Below are 13,072 nucleotides of genomic sequence, written 5' to 3' on the forward strand. Positions count from 1 at the left end.
AACAGGGATCAGTTCCTTGGGAAACCCTATCAGCGCTCCTGAAAGGAGGCCCGACTGTCCTGCTTTGGAGGCAGTCGGGGGACAGTTGTCTTTGTACCTAGGCACCTGGCTAAAAATTTCAGAAGACCGGGTACAAAACGTCATATCCAGAGGCTATTTCATCCCCAGCCCAGACCAACAAAAGGAATCTCGGACGTTCCACCCAGTCTGCAACAGTAGAGGTTCAAAAACTGTTAGAAAAAAAGTCCTCCAACCAGTCTCAGCAGACCAGCTAGGATCTGGAACTTAAGATTCTTTTTGGTACCAAAGAAAACAGGGGACTAGAGACAAATTTTGGACCTCAGCAGACTCAACAAATATGTAGGAAAGACAAAGTACCGGATAGTCTCACTTCAGTCTATACTCCCTTTCCTAGGGAAGGACAATTGGATGTGCTCAATAGATCTTCAGGATGCGTACTACCATATCAAAATGGCCAGGCCATCCAGGGATCATCTGCGCTTCAGGCTGGGAGCCAGTCACTTCCAGTTTCGGGCCCTGCCCTTCGGTCTCACTATAGCCTCCAGAGTGTTCACCAAATGTATGGCAGTGGTCATGGCTCACTTGAGACATCAAGAAATCCAGGTGTTTCCGTATTTGGACGACTGGCTCCTCACTGTACCCACCAGGCATCAGCTTATTCAGGCAAGGGACACTGCCTTAGATCTGTGTTTCCATCTGGGCATTATGATAAATTCTGAAAAGTCTGCTTTATTGCCGTCGCTGCATACAGTGTTTATCGGAGCAGACTTAGACACAGTCAACATGTCTTTAAAGCTTCCTTCAGAAAGAGTGCTTACCCTACGACAACAGATTGTGGATCTCCTTTCAAAACACAAAGAACCAGCATCGCAGATTTTCAAGTTGCTGGGCACCATGGCAGCAGCTATCATTGCAATACGCCGGCGAGATCTCACATGTGCATTCTTTAGTGGCTGGTATTCACACAGTGGACATTTCAAGACTTGCTGATGAATCACCCAGTTCTGATAACCAACTCTTGCAAGGACAATCTTCAGTGGTGGCTAACGTCCAAGTCGGTGACCATGGGACATCCCTTTGTCCTTCCAGTTGCAACGGTGACCATGGGCGCCTCCCTGATCGGGTGGGGGGGGGCATTATCTGGGACAGACAGCCCAAGGTACATGGCAGGTTCACAAGGCTCAATTGCTCATCAACGTCCTAGAGATGAGAGCGGTTCTCTTAGCGTTGCAGTCCTTTCAAGACTCTCTTCCTCTGGGCACGATTGCAATCCAGTCAGACAATATGTCCGCAGTCTGGTATATAAACAAACAGGGTGGAACCAGATCTTATCCCCTATGTCGAGAGGCTCTAAGAGTGTGGAAGTGGGTAGAGTCCACCCAGCGCATTCTGATAGCAACACACATCCTGGGGAAATCCAACATGATAGCAGACAAACTCAGCAGGGCAATTCTGTTGCCTCACGAGTGGTCCCTGAAGAGCGAAGTAGCGGAAATGATTTTCCGCAGATGGGGCCAGCCTTGATGTGTCCTCTTTGCGACTCCCACGAACACCAAATGCAGCAACTATTTTGCCCTGATCCCTCAACTGGAACAGTCTCCGAGGGACTTGCTCGTTCACGATTGGCCTCCAGGAATCCTTTATGCCTTCCCTCCCTTCCCCCTGATTCCCAATGTTTTGCAGAAAGCCAGTTTTCTGGGCAGGACACTTATCTTAATAGCCCCATATTGGCCTTGTCAAATCTGGTTCCCCTTTCTGAAGCCTCACCTAGTAGAAGAACCTTGGATCCTGGACCCAGTGCCACATCTTCTGACCTACTTGTCAGGACCTCTTCACCCTTCACGTCAGTCCATCAAACTGACAGCTTAGCTGCTCCACTTCCCAGAATAGCCAGCTTCCAAAATTTATCAGAAGAAGCTCAACATATTCTTTTGTCCTCGCATAAGTCTTCAACCAGGAAACTATATTTCAGTAAGTGGAAAAGGTTTTCCATCTGTGCCCAGCAGAGTAGCATTGACCCTTTTCTAGCCTCCATATCGGATATCTTAGAGTTTCTGACCAAACTGTTCAGCGAAGGAGCTGCAGCAGCAACCATTCGGGTCCAACTGGCTGCTATATGTAATTTCCATATAGGTGAATCTGGAAATGATTTTATGTCCAACAAGCTGGCGAAGGCCTTTGTGAAGGGTGCGACTCACCTAAAACCACCGATTAGATCTCCTACCGCTCCATGGAATTTGAATCTAGTCCTATCGAAGATTATTCTCCTGCCCTTTGAATCTGCTTCTTCTTGTGAGCTGAAATATCTTTCTTGGAAGACCATTTTCTTAGTGGCCGTTACATCAGCATGCAGAATTTCGGAGTTGCAAGCCCTTTCAGTTAAGCACCCATACTTGATATTACACAAAGATAGGGTTTTCCTCAGGACAAACTCGTTGTTCTTACCCAGAATTTGTTCTGAATTCACCCTTAATCAGGCAATTAAATTATATTGTTTTCTTTCTCAATTGCTCTAATCAGTTGGAATATATGCTTCACAAACTTGACGTCCCTAGACAACTTTGTTTCTATTTGGGCAGGACAAAGGACCATAGAAGAGCTGATCAGTTGTTTGTCTCCTTCTCAGATTCCAAAAAAGGTGCACCGGTATCTAAATCTACCTTATCTAAATGGCTTTCTGATTGTATGTCCTTTATATACCATGAGGCAGACATTTCTGTAGATGACAAAGTCAAGGCTCATTCAACCAGAGCTGTTTCTACTTCCATAGCCTTCTTGGCCAGACTACCCTTTGATTTTATTTGAGCAGCTGCCACATGGTCAAGGCCACATACCTTCATATCTCACTACAAGGTAGACAAGGCCTCTAGGGACAGGGCTTCATTTGGGTCTGCTGTCCTTAGATAGGTACTCCCATGAGCCACCCAAGTTTGTGGTGCTGGGGACGCTACCCATCAGTAAGAATGAAGGCAAGATTGAACAACTTCACATAAAGAAGTTATGTACTTACCATAATGTTCCATGTGAGTTGTTGTTCTCGCCTTCATTTTTAAGACCCCACCCCCCACCCCCATCCAATGTCTGGCAGTTCGAGAGGCTCTACGTTGGTTTTGGTTCTTCTGAGGAGTTTCTTCTCACTAGTTGTCTCTATGATTTCCTTGAAATATGAGGAAGGTTTAACACTAGTTGGCAGCAAACAAGATCCGGGGAAGGTAGAGGTGCATTGTGGGATAGGGTTTCGGCCTTGAGCTTTGCAGTTTGGCCAAGGATCGGCTCCGAACCCATCAGCAAGAATGAAGATGAGAAGAACAACTCACATGGAACGTTATGGTAAGTGCATAACTTCTTTTTTGTCACGAGAGGTTACCCCGACTTTTTGGTGAACAGAATTATTCAGGAAGTATGCAAGGGTTGGGGCACCAAATTTAAACCATTGTTAGTTATTGGATTGGAGAAACCTAAAAATGAGGGAAGGGGTATACGGTATGAGAAAGCTCTTGTTATTAACCACAACCAATACGCCCGTCAGATTCGGAGTTTAGTTGAGAACAGTTGGAACATTAAGGTGAACAAAGATTTGTATGATGTACTTAGACATGGGCCTGTATTTACATTTAAAACAAAAAGAAATTTTAAACGAATCTTTTAAAGGAGGGCAATTAGTCCTACTACTTTCCAAAAAAGGGAGACAACCCCATGTGGTATGTGTAAACAATGTCCCTTCATATTAATGAAAGAATATTTAATTTTGGAAAATGGGTTGTGTAGTAGAGTAGAGCTTAGAAAAGGAAATTGTTGTTTTAATCTATAAAATGTTATATCTAGCTAAATGTGAAGGGTGTCCAGCCTTTTATATAGGCAAGACGGAGCAAGCCTTAAAGACCAGAATTTATGAACATACATTTGATATAGATATGAAAAAGGAGACCAACGCCCTTTATAAACATTCTAGTGTTTGTACTAACTTTACGAAATTTAGATTTGGAATTATAGATACCATAATACCAAAGCCCAGAAGTGGTGACTGGAAAACAACTTTATTAAAGAAAGAACTGATGTGGGAATTAAGATTGAATGCCACTTTACCCCAGGACTTAATAAATGTGTCCCTTAAGCCAGTCCTTAAGGAGAAGGCAGCTATTGTGTAAAAACTCTTTTTTTGACGAAAAATGTTTAAATGTTAGATGTTAAACTTATTGATCACTGCTGCAGTAACCTTAGAAGTATGGGTTATATTCTGCATAGGATATGACAGCTGGTCAGCTTCCAAACGTCAGGGCAACTTTCACATGCCCAAACATTCACCTCGAGCTGAGCTGACTAAAAAGACATGTTTGGGTTCCAAGCTCTTTATACCTTTCCTGAAGTTGAAGAGTGCACTCCTGTGTGGCTTTTGAAGGTTGAGGAAGATATTACATTAGCAAATGGAAAAGGTTTTCTAGTTGGTGCTAACAGTATAACCAGAAATGATTCAGGGCTAGTGTTCTCTGGTTTTACAATATTTGTGAGAGTTACTATTCTACGCCCTATATACGCCTCCATTAAGGTTCATTTATCGTCCATTTCAGCATGTCTGCACATGGATCCTCCTCTCAAGGCATTCTCATGTCAAATTTTTTTGAAAGGGGTATCGCATAAGAGGCCTAAAAAAAAAGGTGATCCCTTCCTTCGGATCTTAATTTTGTGCTAGACAACTAACGCTGGTTATTTGAACCAGCTAATCTGGCTGATTTGAGGTTCTTAACATGAAAACTGTTTTATTGATTGCTGTGACCTCTGAAAGAAGAGTATCTTCGTTTCAAGGTCTTATAGCGAGTCAACCCTATCTCATTTTCCCCAGAGAGAGGGTTTCTTTGAGAACTAATCCTTTTTTTATGCATCAAGTGGTAGCAGAATTTACTGTAATCCAAATGGTCCGTCTCCCCATTTTCTTTCCCAACCCAAAAATGAGGAAGAAAGTACTGTATACATTGGTATCCACACAACTCTGGTTTTGTCTTGATAGAACTGTGTCTTTCAGATTTTCAGTTCAGTTGTTTGTTTATTTAACATTTGTTGACCGGTGTAGTCAGACTGGATACTTGTCCATTTTCAGTGGAGGCCTGGGGGGAAAGCTCCATACATACATACATACAGAAAAACTGTTACATTAAACAAGTTGAAGCACTGTTACAGATACAATACATAGGATAAAAGTAATTCATTCTGTCATATATAAATCTGATTTGTTATAGAGTAACAATTAGGAAGCAATGTAGGGCTGGTCAAAAGACCTCTTTAGCACATGTTTATATTGCCAGAGTTAGTCAGGATTACATAGCCATTGCCTTTTAAAGTACTGTTTTAGATTTTTTTTAATTGGGTTAGAATGGGTTCTGACATAAGCTGAGCAGGAAGCGAGTTCCATATTTTACCAACAGAGTTAGCATATAGAGAGTCTCCAGTTGAGATGATGCTTTTGAGGGTTTGGACTAGTAATTTATTGGATGAGCGAAGTGTCTTGAGGTTGCTAAAAAGGGTGATAATTTTTGTAAGTATGGGTGTGTTTTCAGGTAGGTAGAGAATTTTATGTGCTACTATTAGCTAATTGTACTGAAGTTGGATAGGCAATTCTAGCCACCCTAGATTCGTTAGGTTCAGACAGTGGTGTGTTCCATATGCTGCTCCAATGGCAAATCTAGCAATATGATTAAAGCAGCTAGAGAGTTTATTAAGGTCAGACTCACTCAAGTTCGTGAAGAGAGGGATGTATAAAGGAGGGTGGAAAGTACATATGTACGTGGCAATTGCTGTCCTAGTTAGTGGAGTGAGGAAAGGTTTGCTCTTATATAGTGAGCCAAGTTTTTTATTAACTTTTTTAATAGTTTGATTAATATGCATATCAAACTTGAGGTTGTTATCAACTGTTACACCTAAGAGTTTGGTACAGGGATCTGAGACCATGACAGTGCCATTGTTAGATTTTAAAGTAAAGGTTGGAGCGGAGGCTTTAAGAGTGGGGGAGAAAACCTATAGCTTTGTTTTGTTAGGATTTAATAGGAGACAATTTTCAATAGTATTAAAAACATTTTGGGACAGAGTCTGCAGACTTAAAGGGGAGGTGGCAGAGCAAATCAGAAGGGATGACCTGTGTCAAAATTAGATATTTCCAAATGGTTGTCTCTGACAATTACCTTTTGTCATCCTTGCATATCACTGTTGCAGTATTCATAATTTAAGGATGTCCTGCCAAGGATAGACAAGCATCTGCGAGCACACCAAAGCCTTTAGTACTTAGAGGCATTGTGTCATACATACGCTCTCCATGTAAGCCATTGTGCATAAAGGTAACATATGGATGCACACACTCAGAACTTCTTTGCAGCCAGTCTGAACGCCATCATTGAACATTGGTCTGAATGCCTTTCTGCTATGCTGGTTACCAAGCCATGTTTCTTTTTTTTTTTATTTAGTGCTGGCTAGGTTCATATCATCTAGAAAGGAAAAATGTCCGTGTATGTGAGACATTCCCCATAAAGACTGTTATGAGCAGTGTCTCTTCTGTTTGGGTGCTTCCCATGGCCGTACACAGTGTTTTGTCTGCCATGCTTTTGTCCCTAGGACCTAATGCAGTCGTCTCTTTTCCTTATCTATTTACCATGAAAATTAGTGTCCTAAGCTGTTGGCTCAAGGTACTGTGGTGGAATTTACCCATCCAGGGTCAGCCTTTGGCCAAGAAAAAAGCCAAAAAACTTAGATCTGATATGGCTGCTGTCCAGCTTCCACTGGATGTCTCTCTCAAGGCGCTAGTGAAAGCCCAGAGGATTGCCCAGAGGTAGCCGTGTATTCCTCTGCTGTGACCCCATTGGAAGCTGGCATGGATCCAACCTCTCACCTGTCCCCAGATGATTTACCATTGTGCATTCCAGATGTTGAGGGGGAACCTTGGTTGATTACATCTAAGGGACCAAGGGGGATTCCACAGATCTTGTTGAGGGAGGAGATTCCTACTATGCTTATTGAGTGTTGCCAAGAGTCTGGCCCAGTCAGGGTTTTCCATGCAGAAATCCCACAGAAAAAGAAACAGAAAACCAAACTTATTTCCTCTTTGGTTAAGGATCCCCAATAAGAATGACAGGATTTTAGTCGGGGCTTGTTTAATACTTTAATCATTTTAAAGTCTCCTCAGGGCTTGTCTGTGTCTGCTTCTCCCTGGTCTTCATCTCCTCTTAAAAGACTTAAAAGACCCAGGGATCTGGACTCCAAAGATGAGGATTAGGATTCAGGGGAAGAGTCCCTGGCTTACTCTTCTCAAATCTCATCCCCCTTGGACTACAGTTCAGAGGAAGAAGATTCTATTAGTCCAGATTCCCCTTTAGAGGAACTCTCCTTTTGGGGCACAGTTACCAGTATGATGGAATTCTTTAAGTGGGATTGCCCTTAAATGTCTGATGTCCAGAAAATGTATTATGAACTCCTCCAGATGCAGTCTCCTAAGCCTTCTGCTGTTCCCCCAGTTCTGGCTGCCCTCCTGGATACTTTTTTAGCAGCTTCTGTGGCGCCTGATTTTCAGCCCTCTGCTACCAAGAAACCTGAAATATTTTACAAGGTGCCTGATTAATGTAAATTTCTTTAAGTGCCCTTCTGCTGATCCTTCTGTAGTGTGTGTCTCTCCTGACAAACCCTCCAAGCTGTTGTCCTGTACAGAGCTGCTTCCTTTAGATAAGGATAGCAGGGTCATGGAGAGGCTGGGCAAAAAGGCTTATACTGCTGCCATTTTATCTTTTTGGGTCATTAACTACCTGTTATGACCAGGTATGTTCTGTCCCTCCTTTATAAGGTTTCTCAAATGGTTTCCAACCTTTCTGGCACTGAGAAGAAGACTTCTGCCCTTTTCCTTTTGGTTCTACCTCTCAAGTTGCTCACCACTCTATTAAAATGCAGCTATGAAGCAGCTGATGCTTCTAAAACGGCTGCTACATTTGGCTCTGTTATGATGAGTCATTACTCTTGGCTTTGGACATGGCAAATTATAGAATGCTCCTTTTCATAATAAAAATCTTTTTGGTGCTGTGCTGCAGAACATTTTAAGTCTGCCCAGGATAAGGGTAAAGCCTTGCATGAGTTGACACATATTTTTGTTTCTCCTATTCCTAACTTTGAGGAATTACCTCTCCAAATCTGCTTTTGTTCCCAGGCAGTCTCACCCTCTACCCAATGGCAAAAAGGGTGCTAGACATGTGCCTCCTGCTAAGTCTACTCAAACCCCTACTTTCCAGCATCCTACTTTTCAGGATAAGACAGGTTCATTTGGCACTTTGCTTCCCTTTTCCCATAGCTAGGTTCCCTTATCCCTCCCATGCTTCTTTCAAATTGTGTAAAGATCACAACAGACTCTTGGGTTCTGTCCATTATCTGCCAGGGATATTTCACAGTTTGTAAATCCCTTCATCCATTTTTGGACATCCCTCAACCTCCTTGAGAACAACTTCCTCTTTTCCTAGAAGTGCTCCATTCTATTTTGAGACAGGGGCACCATTCAAACTGTGATCCATGGTCAGGTAGGGAGGTTTTTTTTATTCCAGAATGTTTTTGGTTCCCAGAAAGGAAGATACTTGGAGACCAATTCTGGACCTTTCCCAGCTCGCCACCTTTGTCAAGATTCTCTCTGTTTGGACGTGTCTCTTCAAATTGTTTTTCACCAGATCTTTCGGGTCTCTCTGAATGTCAAGGATGCTTACCCTATCCATCACATCCATCCCTTCATTTTTCTTTTTTTTTTTTCTTTCTTCTGTTTTTTTTTTTTTTTTTTGTTTTTTTATTGGCCTTTTGGCCCTTGTATACTGCCCAAAGATATTCCTTTGCTTGCCGCTTCTGTCATTGCCTTTTGCAAGATGAGAGGAGTTCAGATCGTTCCTTATCTGGACGATCTGGACGATCCTGATCGTCAAACTTTCCCTGATCTGGCTTTCCTCTTTCAGTTTTTTTTTCCTCTCTTCTTCTGGAAGAATTCACTCCAGACTTTCAGAAATCAGCTCTGACCCCTGCTGCCCTCAATTTTCTCCCTGTTTGGCTGCAGCCTGCCCCCATGCTGGCATCTCTGCCTGCCGCCTGCCCTCCCTTGTCTTTCTTTTCTTTTTTCTTTTTCCTCTCTTTTTCTTTCCAGTCAGTCACAGGGGGACTTCTCAGGTCCTCGGGATCGATCACAGCATCTTCCATTCCCATGTCCCCTCCCCATGACAAGGTTACAGTGTTACAGTGTGTCCTCAAGTCAGTGTGATTGCCACCCCCCTGATCCCCCCCCCCCCTCCCCTTCCTTTCTCTTCTTCCTTTCTGCTCTCTCTTGGGATTCTCAACCTCTCTCCACTCTTCCCCAGTCTCCAGTTCAGGGCTGTTTTTCGGTCTCCAGTTGCTTGACTGACAGACTGGGCCTCTGTGGGCTCGGGGGGTCTCAGACCTCTGTGAGTCAGAGATCTCAGACCTCATCAGTGGTCAAGAACACATCTAGATATAGGAGATGAGGGGAGCTCTTCTTCTGCTTCTTCTCTTTTTTTTAGTCTTCACTTCAAAATTCTCCAAGTGGATCTTAGGATGACCATATGTGTGATCAAAATACAAGGACAGGTCTGGGTACTAACTTGTTTTCTACCTTCTTTGCAGAATAACTCTTCAGGTCTGGAGCAGCATCCCTCTGCATCCAGTACCTCTGCAGGCTCTTTTCAGCTCCTCACAAATACTTCTGAGAGAAGTCACAGAGATTGGAGCACACACACATGCACTCACATGAGATGTGTAGAGAGACATGTGTGTTCCTGGGGTACTTTAAATGTTAATCTTTTCTCCAGTTCTTCTTGGTCCTTTTTTCTGAAGTTCTCACTCAGAGCTGTTCCTGTCCTGATTCCCTTCTTGATGGGTGTCTCTGACACAGAGTCTTTTTCTGTCTTCCTCCCCTTGTTCTGTTTTACTTTCCTCCTTTTGGGCAACTATTACACAAGATCAGGCAGGACTCTGGCACAAGACTAGAATTGACTCTTTTGCGGTAGACTTTCCTTACTCCCACTTTCACTTAGTGCAAGCTTTGCCACCCTTTGATCTAGTCACGACTTAACCCTTCTACTTGTCCACGGGGTGATAGGGTAGGTACTAAATATGTGGGTATGTAGGTATTAGGCCCCATTGTAGGCCTATAGGGTATAAGCCTAATTAAAGGCCCTATATATTGCCACCCCCACCCTTTATTTCTCTTCTGTTGCCCTGTCAAACAGAGCTTGCTGTAATGAGCCACGTGGTTTCCCATAGAATCATAGTTTCTCTGACATTCTCTCTTGAGTTTATTGAATTTTTCTTGTTGATATAGATATAGGAGCTTTGTTTTGACATATGTAGAGTCCCCAGGGAAATCCATGGGAAGCATGATCTGTTTATTTTGGTGACAAGGTTTAGGGTCCCCAGATTTTGAGAAGCTAAGTAGGTTAGATAGAGTAGGCAGAGGTTTGATTGGGCTTTTTATAATAGAGTATGTTTGGGCGTTAGGTAGATTGCGCAAGCAATATTTGTTCCCAGGAGTTATGTAAGGTTGATAGGGCTTTGAAGTGTTTGAGACGGTTCTGTTAGTTTGCTTGAGGTCTACGGCCTGGGTGTTCTTTGGCCTAATTTGTTGGGTATTTGATTTTGAGGTGGTACCAAAATGTGGTTGAGGTGGGTGGGATGATGACTCTTTGTTGATGGTAATGGGAAACCTGTACCAATGGATGAGAAGACTTATGATGAGGTGTGCCAACACTGTGGTGATGTGATTATCAAAGGAGAGATTACTGTCCACCTGTGTCCCAAGGTCTCTTATCACACTTTTGGTGTTAAGTAGACTATCGCTTATGGGGTAGTTCGTGGGTACAGAGTTTTTACCAAAAAGGATGACAGTGCACTTTTTGACATTGAGCTTGAGGCCATGGCTTTGACACCAGGCATCTGTCTCAATGAGGCCCTTTTGTAGGATGTCCACATCGTTAGGAGTTTTGATTATGGCGCCTAGTTTGCAGTCATCTGTGAACTTTGTTAGCCAAAGACCTTCTGTGTTGGCCTGTACTTCAGAGAAGTAGATACCAAACAGGAGAGGACCCAGTACTGAACCCTGTGGTACTTCACTTGTCACTGGTCTGAAGTTGGATTTAGTTTGCTACTTTCACAGTGTGGGTTCTGTCAGTGAGCCAGTTGGCAACCCATCTTGTGACATAGGGATTTATACCTAGTTTAGTGAGTTTATCTATAATTCCAGAGTGGCGGATGGTGTAGAAAGCCTTGGCAAGATCTAGAATGGCTGTGTGAACCACCTTCGCCTCATCTACGGCTTTGGTGACCACGTCAAAGAAGTCTGTCAGGTTTAGGAGACATGCCTTTTACAAACCCGAACTGGGTAGGCTCCAGAGTTTGGAGATTACCAATGTCATTGTTTATAAGTTCCATGATGATACGTTCCGCAGACTTGCAGACCAGGCTCATCAGGATGATGGGACGATAGTTTGCAGGGTCCGTGGTGGCTCCCCCTTTGTGGAGTGGGATAACCATTGTTGTGCGCCATTCATTAAGCACAAAGCCTGAGGTGAGGCTATGATTGAACGCAGCCTGGGATGACATCAGATCCCTTTTAGGCATCTTTTTTCTTAGGACGTGCCTTGGGTCCTGCAGTAGGCCAGGAAGACCAGTACCAGGAAATTTGTCCAAATGGAAAAGATTTTCTGTCTGATGCCTCTGTCACCATCAGGAACCTCTAGCTGTGGAAGGTCCTCTGGTTCTTTATATTTTTGTATCTTGTCCATGCTGGATTAGTATATTATTCAGTTAAAGCTCGCCTGTCAGCAATTTCTGCTCATCTGCTCTTCACTACTCCTCTGGCCTCCAGTTTTGAGGTCAAGGAATTTCTTAAAGGTGTCCTTCATTTCATGCCTCACAGGAAGTCAATTTCACCTTTCTGGGACCTCAGTTTTGTTTTTGAAAAATTGACTCTGGCTTCCTTTGAGCCTACTGTGTCAGCTTCTTTACAGAATTGTATTTGGAAGGCTGTTCTTTTGGCGCTCACTTCGGCCAAGAGGGTATCTGAACTTCAGGATCTCATGGCTATTCCTCCTTTCTTAGTTTTCCACAGTGATAGGGTATCTCTTTGTGTACTAACCCTTTTTTATGCCCAAAGTGGTCACTGAGTTGTTCCTTTATCAGTCTATTCATTTGCCTTACTTTTTTCGTTCTTCTCAGTCTGGCATTGAGAAGGTTCTTCACACCTTGGATTTGCACAGACTCATATTATTTGGATAAAACTAAAGTTATTTACAAATCTGAGCAGCTTTTTATTTCCTTTCATCCCAGGTCTTTGGGGATTAGCTGTTTCTAAGCAAACCATATCTTCCTGGATTTCTAAAAGCATTTATTTTTGTTATTCTTTTCATGTAAGTGCCTTTCCTCATTGGTAAAAGCTTATTCTACAAGGGCTATTGCCTCCTCTGGTGCTTTTCTTTAAGGGACTGGATCCCAATTCTATCCTCGAGGCTGCTAGTTGGTGGTCTGTTCATACCCTCACTAAGCATTATAATTGGATGTTATTTCCAAGGTTAGAGCTGGCTTTGCCAGGGCTATCCTACATGGGTTTCTGGAGGGCTGTACAGTGCCATCTTCCACCTAGGTTTCTTGTTCAGCTTTTCTACTAGCCCTTCAGTTATGAGTACTGCAGTAATGATATGGAAAGACATAGTACAGTTGTGTAAAATCTTACCGTAACAGTGGATGTCCATCTCATAATTTTTGTAGTATTCACTCCCTCCCTCTTGCCACCTGTGCTCTAGCCTGTTATTTCTTGCTGTCCTGGCTGAGGGTTTATTTCTCTTTTGTCCTGGATGCACATATTGTTGTCCCCAGGGACATTTTCTTCCTCCTGGGGCTTTTTCAGATGTTCTTCCTGTTTCACTGTTGCAGTCATCACATTTGGGTTATCTGCTTGCAGTAGCCCTCAGTCGGCCTGATTATCAAAGTCTTGGGTCCTGCATCGGTTGCTGTCTCATCTTCCATGACGTCAGGGGTATAA

General features: G+C 43.2%; 1 protein-coding gene across 2 annotated transcripts in view; it reads left to right on the forward strand.

The window, feature by feature from the left end:
- The window catches only part of GRSF1 (G-rich RNA sequence binding factor 1), a gene marked incomplete in the record, with an annotated part of 1,027,193 nt that overhangs the window by 856,719 nt on the left and 157,402 nt on the right, over positions 1-13,072 (forward strand).

The sequence above is a fragment of the Protopterus annectens genome, chromosome 2.part0 (assembly GCF_019279795.1).
Source record: "Protopterus annectens isolate FY-2018-M chromosome 2.part0, PAN1.0, whole genome shotgun sequence".
In the NCBI taxonomy this organism is placed as follows: domain Eukaryota; kingdom Metazoa; phylum Chordata; order Ceratodontiformes; family Protopteridae; genus Protopterus; species Protopterus annectens.